The 11,843-nt window shown below is 41.3% G+C and overlaps 1 long non-coding RNA gene across 1 annotated transcript; it reads right to left on the bottom strand.

Annotated features, from left to right (window-relative positions):
- Positions 1-7,085: 7,085 nt before the first annotated feature.
- On the bottom strand, positions 7,086-10,504 carry LOC120438779. Its single transcript, XR_005612136.1, has 3 exons — positions 10,355-10,504; positions 7,821-7,994; positions 7,086-7,133 (listed from the first exon to the last, which is right to left on the bottom strand). It is a non-coding gene; the product is annotated as an uncharacterized LOC120438779 (long non-coding RNA).
- Positions 10,505-11,843: the final 1,339 nt, after the last annotated feature.

The raw sequence follows: 11,843 nt of genomic DNA, 5'->3' as shown, positions 1-11,843 counted from the left end.
AGTTCTCTCTGACTGTCTCCTTGGTGCATTTAAACCCCTGTTCCTCCCTGTCCTCATCGTCTGTTGTCTTCGTCTCCGTTATCAGTCATCATAATTTTACCATCTCTGTGCAAGTCTGAGCCTGGGTCCTCGTCACAAAACATGACATCACTGTTTTGTACATTTTAACACAATTTATCCCCACATTAGTGAAAGAAAAACACTTTTTTGAAAAGTCTGTAACAAAACCATCAAATCTGATAAAGTTTATTTAAATGCTGCAGAGAAGAATGGATTGGAATTAAAAAAAAAATACATATACAGTGGCTTGCAAAAGTATTCGGGGTGTGCGTAATTACTCAGCCCCCTGAGTCAATACTTTGTAGAACCACCTTTTGCTGCAATTCCAGCTGCCAGTCTTTTAGGGTATGTCTCTACCAGCTTTGCACATCTACAGACTGAAATCCTTGCCCATTCTTCTTTGCAAAACAGCTCCAGCTCAGTCAGATTAGATGGACAGCGTTTGTGAACAGCAGTTTTCAGGTCTTGCCACAGATTCTCGATTGGATTTAGATCTGGACTTTGACTGGGCCATTCTAACACATGGATATGTTTTGTTTTAAACCATTCCATTGTTGCCCTGGCTTTATGTTTAGGGTGGTTGTCCTGCTGGAAGGTGAACCTCCGCCCCAGTCTCAAGTCTTTTGCAGACTCCAAGAGGTTTCCTTCCAAGATTGCCCTGTATTTGGCTCCATCCATCTTCCCATCAACTCTGACCAGCTTCCCTGTCCCTGCTGAAGAGAAGCACCCCCAGAGCATGATGCTGCCACCACCATATTTGACAGTGGGGATGGTGTGTTCAGAGTGATGTGCAGTGTTAGTTTTCCGCCACACATAGCGTTTTGCGTTTTGGCCAAAAAGTTCCATTTTGGTCTCATCTGACCAGAGCACCTTCTTCCACATGTTTGCTGTGTCCCCCACATGGCTTGTGGCAAACTGCAAACGGGACTTCTTATGGTTTTCTGTTAACAATGGCTTTCTTCTTGCCACTCTTCCATAAAGGCCAACTTTGTGCAGTGCACGACTAATAGTTGTCCTATGGACAGATTCCCCCACCTGAGCTGTAGATCTCTGCAGCTCGTCCAGAGTCACCATGGGCCTCTTGGCTGCATTTCTGATCAGCGCTCTCCTTGTTCGGCCTGTGAGTTTAGGTGGACGGCCTTGTCTTGGTAGGTTTACAGTTGTGCCATACTCCTTCCATTTCTGAATGATGGCTTGAACAGTGCTCCGTGGGATGTTCAAGGCTTGGAAAAATCTTTTTTCAGCCTAAGCCTGCTTTAAATTTCTCAATAACTTAACCCTGACCTTTCTGGTGTGTTCTTTGGACTTCATGGTGTTGTTGCTCCCAATATTCTCTTAGACAACCTCTGAGGCCGTCACAGGGCAGTAGTGGAGCTGTTTTGCAAAGAAGAATGGGCAAGGATTTCAGTCTCTAGATGTGCAAAGCTGGTAGAGACATACCCTAAAAGACTGGCAGCTGTAATTGCAGCAAAAGGTGGTTCTACAAAGTATTGACTCAGGGGGCTGAATAATTACGCACACCCCACTTTTCAGTTATTTATTTGTAAAAAATGTTTGGAATCATGTATAATTTTCGTTCCACTTCTCACGTGTACGCCACTTTGTATTGGTCTTTCACGTGGAATTCCAATGAAACTGATTCATGTTTGTGGCTGTAATGTGACAAAATGTGGAAAAGTTCAAGGGGGCCGAATACTTTTGCAAGCCACTGTATTAACCTTAATTACTGGGGGAGAATAATGCATGATGCTCATAGTGAGTAAAAAGTAAACTGAGTGCATTGTTTGGACAGAGATTCACTTTTAATGTGTATGTATAATACAATACAGATACATAAAAAATACACTCCAAAACCAGAAGAGTCCTTGAAATGTACAAATGTACAAAATATTAATAAAAAAATTATAAAAATGGAGGCAACTTTGCCTATGGTGCAATGTATACAATATATGAAAAGATCTTTACTACAGATACTACTATGGCTCTGCAGATTTTTTTCTTTTATTTTAACCTATGTGACTTTTCAATTTAGTAACAGATTGGAATTTTGTGTTGTAAGATTTATGAGTTTCATGCTTTCATAGTGGTACTTGGGAGAGCTTGACATTATTTTAGGTGGTACACACTATAAAAAGTTTGAGAAACACTGATAAGGTAAGTGTATGTGTGCTTCTGGAAAACATTTAAAGCTGCTGTACAGAATCTTTGAAACAAGCTAGCTTAAAACATTTTTAGAATATAAACAGAGCACTCTGCTTCTCTTTACAGCTCCTCACTCCACCAGGGCTCTGTTTGGCACTTTCTGGTAGTGCGCAAATGTGGTGCACGTACTGCAGCAATCATACAGACAACTAGATGATCCAAAAGTTGGCCTACCTATTGTTGGCTGAGGTTTTAGTAGAGTTGTGGCTGAACAACACAAAAATATATTATTAATTTTAATCTCCCCAATCAATGATAATGTTATGTTGGAATGTTGTTAAAAAGAGTCAAAAATGTTTCAACTCAGTTTGTTTTGCAGATTCTGTATAACAGCTTTAATATAGGGAGAACACAACTTCCAGATTGTATGAGTAAAATTGTTTTTGTCTTTGTCAGTTTAACAGTTTCTGTTATGCCTGTCACTATTCCCTGTCTGTTTTCTTACCTGGTTCTTCCTGACCTTGTACTTTCTCCTCACGTTCCCTTCTTTCCTCTCTCCCTTTGGACTATCCTACTCCCTCAGTTTTCATCCGATTTTCACCATTCACATTTTAAACTGTTCTGCTCTTTCTGCTAATGCCAGCTATATCTTTTGGTGCTCATAACTTTTATACTTTTCAGATTCACATTTTATTGTTTAAAATACAGAAAACAACCCACATCTACGGTCCAGTCCATTACCTTCAGGTCAGTGAATATAATGTCTCCCAGTGTTTGGTACAGCCTCACATAATACAGTGGCTCCTCGTCGAACTGCAGAGGTGTTGGGCAGAGGGTCAGGGTCTTCAGGTAATAATGCTCAGCCAGTTCATACTGTTTCAGACAGTGGTACAGTGAGCCCAGACGGTGGTACGCCACTCGCTCATTCAGACGCTCACCTACATGTACACAGTTTGTTTGGTTTTAGCACAGGACCTAATGTCAGGATATCTGCCAGTGATACGTTTTCATAGGAGCAAACTTTGGAGTCTAACTATACCTGCTGTTCACAGCTGTCATGATTTATTTTAATTTGTCATTACACACCCCAAAATTACTAAAACCAAAAGAAGGCACTTTAATTTTATCGTCATTATATTAACATAGATTAATAAGAATAAAAATACTGCAAACAGCAAGTAAATTACACTAAAAATGAAAATGTTTGACTGTTAGGATGTTCTCTGTATTATTTTAGCACCTATGATATCGTCGTGTTGGTGTTGTTCCCAGATCAACATAGTAAATGTTGTTCCAGGATCAACATTGGAAGTGACCAATCAGAATGTTGGACACAAAATGTCTGTGTAGGTTCTCAGTCATCCAGGTTCTGGTTAGATATTTTTTTACTGGTTTATGCACAAGACGGTTTAAAACTGATAATTTGCTTATATAAACACAAAACAACAAAACAAAATTTGTAAAAAGTGCTAAAGTTTCATGCTTTCACACAATTACTGTGAAAAAACAATATAAAACGCATCTGCTACTTTGTAGTGAACAGCAGCATATGAAGGATCTCACTCATTACCCATTCCGCTCGACCGGTGTAGTATCTCCGTCATATGCCGGTACTGCTGGACGTCAGTGGAAAGCTGTCTCCGGTACTTGTGGCTCCAAGAATCCCGCTCCGGCCGGGCTGACATTTCCAAGGCAGCTGCGCAACGTCCTCTGCGACCAGTCAGCGGCGCAGCATCACATGCCTGTGCACGACGCACCTGGTAAACTCCCAGTGAGGGACACGGGAGGTCTGGCTCGCTTTCCCTTTTCAAAGTAAAGGTCTTCAAAAGTTTGACTTAGTGAGCCTGTAAGTCAATACGAACGACTCCGCATTAACATACTACTACTACTACTAATAATAATAAATCCTTCTGATTTTACTGTAGAATTTTGTGCAAATGTTAGGCGTCTTTTGTGTTTGTCGTGTGTGTTATGGGTAATACAATAAACAGCATGTTGACCTTGATGTAAGCAAAGAGGGAGATTTTTGTTTCATTGTTTGCTTACTTCTCTTTTGTCATATTATTATCATTTACATTTATACATATATCACATATACACATTTAAAATCTTTTTTAACTTAATGTCACATATAACCTAATTAACGGTATATTATATTATTACATTTTTCAATCAATATTAAGGTCAACATTTCACAAAGTATACTGATTATACCTAAGCAACTTTTATTATGAAGTTAAATGTGGATCATTTCCTGTGTTGGTTCGGTGAACTTGACACTGACGCACATAGTAGTGAAACTATATTTATTTCAGTTTTTCTTTTTATTATAAATGCTGTCACTTGTTTATCTGCACACCAATAACCAGAACAATTCAGTTACTTTTCTGTGATTGAACATGGAAAGCTTGTACAGTTTTCCTTCAAATTAAATAGCGTAAACTTCACGTTAATAATCACCCAGTGAGCAGCTGAGTCACATGATATTATTAAAATCACTCTTTGCTTTGTCCCTACCTCTACCCCAAAGGATATGCATTTTTTGGACATGAACACATTTGTTCCAAACAGTTTCCATCAACTTTTTCTCTCTGTTTGCTTGCACGTGGGTTTGACTTAGTGTGAGTTTTTTTCCTCGTTAATATCCCAGGAAAAGACTCAGCACTTCCTTTCCTCCAGTCAGTTCCTCTGTCAGCTCAGAATTGCAGCCAACTAGCAGCAGTGTTGTAGAAACACAAGAACTGTCACAGTCATGAAATCACGAGACATAAAGTGACACACATTCTGCAAGTCTTGCAAATGTACTGCCATATAATACTTCACTTCTTTTTATTGTACACACTAGTAGTCAGATAAAGTACTATGTCAGCAACATGCGACCCTTAAATTCTCTTTTATGGTAAACGGACTAGTTTTAACTCTACTCAAGCACTCAAAGCACCTTATGCAGCTAGTTTCATTCACACACAAGCAAACTTTCTAAGTGCTGTCCAACATTCACACTACAATGAATTGAACACATCTGCAGCAACCTGTGTTGAGGATCTTGCCTGGAACTGACCCACCAACCTTCCAATTAGCAGATCGGCTGCTCTGCCTCCTGAGCCACAGCTACCTCACAGACAGCTGGACAGATGTTGACTGGTATTTCTTTATAAAATGCCAGTTAAAACAAGGATGAGTTAAAATGACAGCAAAATGATACATGAATAAAATTAAAGGTGACCACACAACACGCTTAGTTAAATATGAACTTTTCAGTGAATTGAAAGCACAGCTAAAGTGACCCAATAATGACAAATGAACAAAAATAACTTACAAAAGAGTTTTTAAAGAATGACAGCAAAAAGACAGCCTGCTACCAATACACAAAGATGAACAAGAACTCACACAAATGATCACTTTTTAAAGACTCAGAATCAGAATACTTTATTAATCTCATAGGAAATGATTTTGTCACAGTTGCTCCAAGACAGCAAGAACAGTAACTAATCAAACTACATTAAATACAATATATTACAAAGTTACAAAATATAACTAAATTGTTCTAATCAATACAGATAGCTCTAACCATTGTCCCAGTATATTAATCAAATTAAACACACGACTGACACTGAGGTGCCCTTCTGTTGTTTATCATCTCTGTAGAGGATGTGCAGATAATAACAGTGTGCAGCTATTGCAGTTTGTACTTGTGCTTTGAACGGGGAAATTGTTCAGTGAGACAGCCACAGGCAGGAATGACTTCCTGTGTCATTTAGTGGTGCATTAAGGTAATCTCTGTCACAATCAGGTGTGTGGGAACAGACAGAGGAGGCAAATACCCGGTATGCCTGATGGCCAGTCCAGCTATGGTCGTGCCATCAGTTAACCCTTCACGTGACAGCTGTGACACACGTGCCCAGGGTTGCCGACCCCTGCTCTAAAGCATCTGATTTGGATTCCTGAGATCAAATATATTTTCCTTTGGCTTTGTTTTCTTCCCATTTGTGGCTTTAATGTAGTGTTACATCCTGTTTGTTTGCTTCCATCTGTACACATGTCCAGATTCACTGTTATGTTTCTATTCTTACATTGCTGTGTGATCACTGTTCCCTCTGCTGACTGATGTGACCTTTTGTATCTCACACTGATACTTGTCATATTTGTATCTGCGCCTAAAAGATAAAAAGTTTTCCATGCTAAAACACAGCTCCACCTCCTGCAGTTCTCCCTCTGAACCACTAGATGTCTCTGTTATCTAAATGAAGACATGCAGCACAGCAACCACAGCAGCGCTCAGATCACACGTGTCCTGTTCTTATGTATAAAAGCATGAAACAGGTGAGACAGGTGGGATCAATATTAATGTTGTGGAAATATATGAAAAAGCAACAGAAGAGTGAAAACATTTGGTGTTTCTAGAAAGATCTTTCAGCTCAGAGCTGCTCACAGACTGTATTTACAAGTGACAAACTGCAACTCTACAGTACATCTACAGTATATATCAAATCTATTCTGTATTCAAATCTATTGAGTGATGTTTGAAAGTCTTTCCAGGTGAGTTTGATCCAGGAGGGTCTGAAGCCAGAGTCAGACAGAGACTGTGCAGAGACTGTAGAAGGACAGAGCAGCAGCAGAGCAGTCCAGATACACTGATGATCCTCTGTCAGATCCAGAGGGACACACAGGGATGATGCTGGACTCTACATTGTGTCTGACAGTGGAGCTGTTCTCAGAGCAGTTCACTCTGCAGCACTGACAGTCATCTGCACTTCATTCCTCTGTCAGTCACTGCTGGATGAAGCTCTCCTCTCCACCTCCCAGTAACATGGCCCAGTCAGAGCGTCTCTACACACAAGCTGCTGCTGCTTCAACCTCTCTGGATCATCAGGACACAGCTGCTCCTCTCTCAGCACACACACCGTCCTGTTTACCATCATCACCTCCACCTGCAGAGAGAAGAAGGAAGAGCAGAGGAGATAAACGAGTGTTTCCAGAGACTCTTCATCAGCTGTCAGTCAGTGATGCAGCACATCCAGTATAAAGAGCAGCAGGGACTTCAGTGCTGGGACTGTACTAGGACTCATTGTTGCTTCACTTTTTCTAATCTTTGGATTTTTATTGAAGTTGATGAAAATGTTTTTCCCTCCTAGTTTGAGTTTGGACTTTCATTCATTAGAAGAAGCTTGGTGTGTCCACTCTGAGCTCTGTAGGAACCCCAACAACAAGCCCAACAATCCAGATGGACGGTTCCAGCTGTTAACTGGAGGAATTCCATCCAAACATCTGCTCTCACTAAATTCTTCCTCACCTACAGACTGTGTTCTTCACTGCTTTAAACTTGGAAATGAATGCAGTCATTGGTCTGCGTGCTGCTTTGTTCAAAGAGCTGATTGGCTGTTGACAGCGTTTGATCAGAGCATGTCAGCCGTTACTATGGTGACCATAAAGGTGACCATAAAGGTGAGAAACAGGAAGTGTTTGTGTCCAATCCTGAAGCCTGTCACCATTCTCCTCTCACAGCTTCACTGAGCAGCTGCAGCTTTACAGGAAACACTGGATCTTTGTTTCATACTGACTGTGTTTAGTACAATACTGCTGACAGCACCACCCACTCACTCCATCACTCTACTTACAGCAGAGTCTCCAGTCTGTAGTCTGGACTCTGCTGAAGATCAGACAGCTGCTTCACATCTGGATCCTTAAGGTTGCTTCCCCACAGGACCAGCTGTCTCAGATGGGAGGGGTTGGACTTCAGTGCTGCTGCCAGATAATCACAGCTGATCTCTGACAAACCACAGTCCCACAATCTGTATAAAGAATGAAAGATGTAGGTTTATTAGACAACGTGTGAGCTTGAAATCATTCAGTGTTTCATCATCTGTTCAGAGCTGAAGAAGGTTCAGAATGTAGAAGTTTAGAAAATGGAAACTCCAAACAGCTGAAGCCAACAGGAAGCAGCTTCAAACAGGAAACTGTGCAGTTTCAGACTATATGTCCTGATGCAGCCAGTTGGATTTTGGAGATTTGAATCTCTGTTCTGTGACTAAGTCCTTGAATCATTTCTTCCAGTTGGTCCAAGAAGACAGACTAAGTATTGGACATGTGTTGTGGCTCCATTAGGGGAGCTTCTACATGTGATGTGATGGCCCCTCTGGGTCTGTCAGGTCACAGCACTGAAGAGAGCTCAAACTGGGCACACAGTTGTTCCAGTCTGGACCAAAGACTCTATACTGGGACTGAGGGACTGCTTTGACTGCACCCACTGGGACTTTTTAAAGGCTCATGTTCTCACTTAGATCATCGATTTCTACTGACATTTCTTTCTGGGAAAAATGGGGATTACTTTGAAAACAGGAAGTATTTTCCCAATAAGCAGCCCTGGATTAGTAAATCACTCCAACATGTTCTCAGGCAGAAGAAGCTGTCTTGTTATGAGGGAGAGAAGAAAAGATTGAGGCACAGAAACTTGTTGAAAGAGAGATAAAGCAGCTAAAATCAGGTGTAAAAGTAAAGCAGAGGATGAGCTGAATAAAGGACACTCAAGGCTGGCTTGGAAAGGAATGAAGTCCATGGTGGGGATGCAGAACAAGGAGCAAAGATGAATGTGATGCTGAATCAGCAGAAGACTTGGACTCATTGGATTCCAGCTTTGATATCATTGATTTCAATGAAGAGCTTTGTGATTGTAGCAAAGGGCTGGTAGCTCTGAGAGTCCCACTGATGAGGTGTTTGTGTGGAAATCTCTTAGTGGGACCAAAGAGAAAAAGCCCTGGTCCTGATGCTGTGGGAGGAAATGATTGAAGTGTGCTGTGAGGAACTGACTGGGAGATTTTCACATTTTTCCAGTCCTCCTTGGAACAACAGGAAGTTCCCAGCATATGGAAACAAAGGTTAAGTGTCCTATGGCACTCAGTGATGATGGTGCTGTGGCCCCACCACCTCCACCTCTTTGTAAAGGAACTAACTGTAATCTGAAGCTTCAAATGGAACTAAGACTTCCTCCACTAGGTGGCAGTGTCTGATGAGAAAGTGTTAGTGGAGCTGGCCTGGAGTCAGAAACAGGAAGATGCAGGATTTGGGCTGAAATGGGGAAAAGTGGTTGGCACTAGTGCCTTAAAGCAAGAAGGTTGTAGGTTGAAGCTTGTTGGCCTTTCTGTGGAGGTTGGATGTTCTCCCACAGTCCAATGAAATGCTGCTTAGGTTCATTGGTGCTTCTAAATTGGCTGTAGGTGTGGATGTGAGAGAGTGCTTCTCTGTCTCTCTCTGTTGGCCCTGTGATGGACTGCTCACCTGTGCAGGTGGACCACGCCTCTTGCCCTATGACAGCTAGGGCACAGGCTGCAGCCCTGTGAGCCTAAGCTGAATAAACAGTTAGCAAAAATGATCCATAGATGGCCTGAAATCCCCAGTTAGCAGTTTGGTAGACAGCTATGACATGCTAATCCCATCCAGCAGCTGTATTCTACCTGTAAGCTGATCCCTGCTGAGCCAAAGCACTTTTTCACATACAAATTACAACCTTTAATAGAAACCTATTGGTCAGCATCTTATTAGCCTGCTGTTAGCTTCATTCCACAGAAAACTGAGAGAAACTAACAGAGTTGATAAAGAATAAAGAGAAATGTGCTGATTTAAAGCCTTTGAAGTGCTTCAGATGATCTCTGTCCACTTCTGTCCACTCATTCATTCATGTAAGCTTCTAATGCAGCTTTGATCTTCACAGTCTGCTTCATGAAACTCATTCTAACCCTGAATGTCAGAGTGTTCCTCCTTCTCTTTCCCATCATTCATGCTGGCAGTGGAGGAGATTTGGATGTTGGACTGTGTTTTGGATGATGTGTGTATGTTTGTGTTGGACTGCTGTCTGTAAAGCAAACGCACATTTTGCTTTGGATTTCAGTGTCAGACAGACTTTAAGGTGGAATGAAGAGTTGGAGAGTTTCACAGTGAATTATCCAGTGGAGGATTTTTCTTCTTCTCTGAAGGTTTGAAATGTGAACATTGTTCTGCTGCAGTCAATGGACTAAACCAGAGAAGAAGAAAACAGACTTTACCATGAAGATCCTCAGTGTGGATCAGTATAATATCAGCCTGATGTCTGCAGTTTAGTGTCAGCACAACTTTCACATCATATTCATCTCAGCACAACTAAAACATGCTGACTGACCTCAGAGTTTCAAGTCCACATCCTGGACTCTCCAGGAAACCACACAGATGCTTCACTCCTGGATCCTGCAGGTTGATGTTCTCACTCAGGTCCAGCTGTCTCAGATGGGAGGGGTTGGACTTCAGTGCTGCTGCCAGATAATCACAGCTGATCTCTGACAAACCACAGTCCCACAATCTGTATAAAGAATGAAAGATTTAAGTTTATTAGACAAAGTGTGAGCTTGAAATCATTCAGTGTTTCATCATCTGTTCAGAGCTGAAGAAGGTTCAGAATGTAGAAGTTTAGAAAATGGAAACTCCAAACAGCTGAAGCCAACAGGAAGCAGCTTCAAACAAACACAAGAGAAAAAACTCTGAATGTTTCACATTAAAGTCGTACATTTATCATAAAAACAGGACAAAGACTTGAAAAAGTCGTGTTTTTCCTTCCAGGAACCACAAGGCTTCACTTTTAAAGGTGAAGTGTGAAAGAAACGGACATATTTGAAGTCCAACACCTTTTTCCAGTCACATGATTAAAGCAGACAAACTACAAGCTCATTTTCATTCCAACAAGTCATCTTCTGACCTGGACTAACAACACTGGTCTCTATGTGCAGCTGGCTGTGAGACCAGTGCTCAGGGAGCGTCTACAAAGTGCAACACTGAAAGAACATCACACACTCATTTGCTTCCAGCACTTTCACACAAACATCTACTGTCATTATTGTCACCAAACTCTGGATCCTTTATTGCAAATTCAAATGGGATCAAATGGTCAGACAAAAGAGGGTTATGAGGAAATATGATGAAATGTTGTGTATTAGCAGCAAGTTATTGAATCATTTTCCTCAGAAACCAAACAAAATGATTGACAAACATGTTTTTACAAACTCAGTGTTGGACTTGGATCAGCAGGATAAGCTGATGTTTAAAGGCATTTGAGTCTCGCTGTATGAGAGTCCAGTTATTCCTCAATATTTATGGATGATGTTCTTTGAGTGTTGCACTTTGTAGACGCTCCCTGAGCCTCACAGCCAGCTGCACATGGACCAGCTGACATTACCCAGCATTAGAGGCGGCTGTAAAAAAATGGATTTTCCTATTTAAATGGTTTAATTTGAATAAAGCGATGTTGATTCATTCAATCCTGAATGGATTTTTAATATAAATGTATTTTGCCAGAATCTCAGGTTAAAGCTCCCAAAAGTATTTCAACAACAAGCAAACAGATAAAAGAGTAAATGAGAGCAGCTAAACACACAAAGATGGAAACACAGAGCGTGGATCGCTCACTCGACGGCACGCATACGGACACGCCGTCGGGCTGAAAGTGGACAGCTCACAGATCCTGAAGCTGCAGGTTTCATCTGTCTCCAACCAAAACTGAGTGAACCAGCAGCAAAAGAAGATCCAAACTACGCTTTACGTTTGATGAACATCGTCATGAATTCTCTCTGACTTTGACCTTTACTTCCTGCACAGCTCTCTCTCTCAGTGTACTTCAA

Source organism: Oreochromis aureus, linkage group 3 (genome assembly GCF_013358895.1).
Source record: "Oreochromis aureus strain Israel breed Guangdong linkage group 3, ZZ_aureus, whole genome shotgun sequence".
Taxonomy (NCBI): Eukaryota; Metazoa; Chordata; class Actinopteri; order Cichliformes; family Cichlidae; genus Oreochromis; species Oreochromis aureus.
Note: the sequence above shows the minus strand (reverse complement) of the source record. Positions and strands in the feature narration are given on the sequence as shown.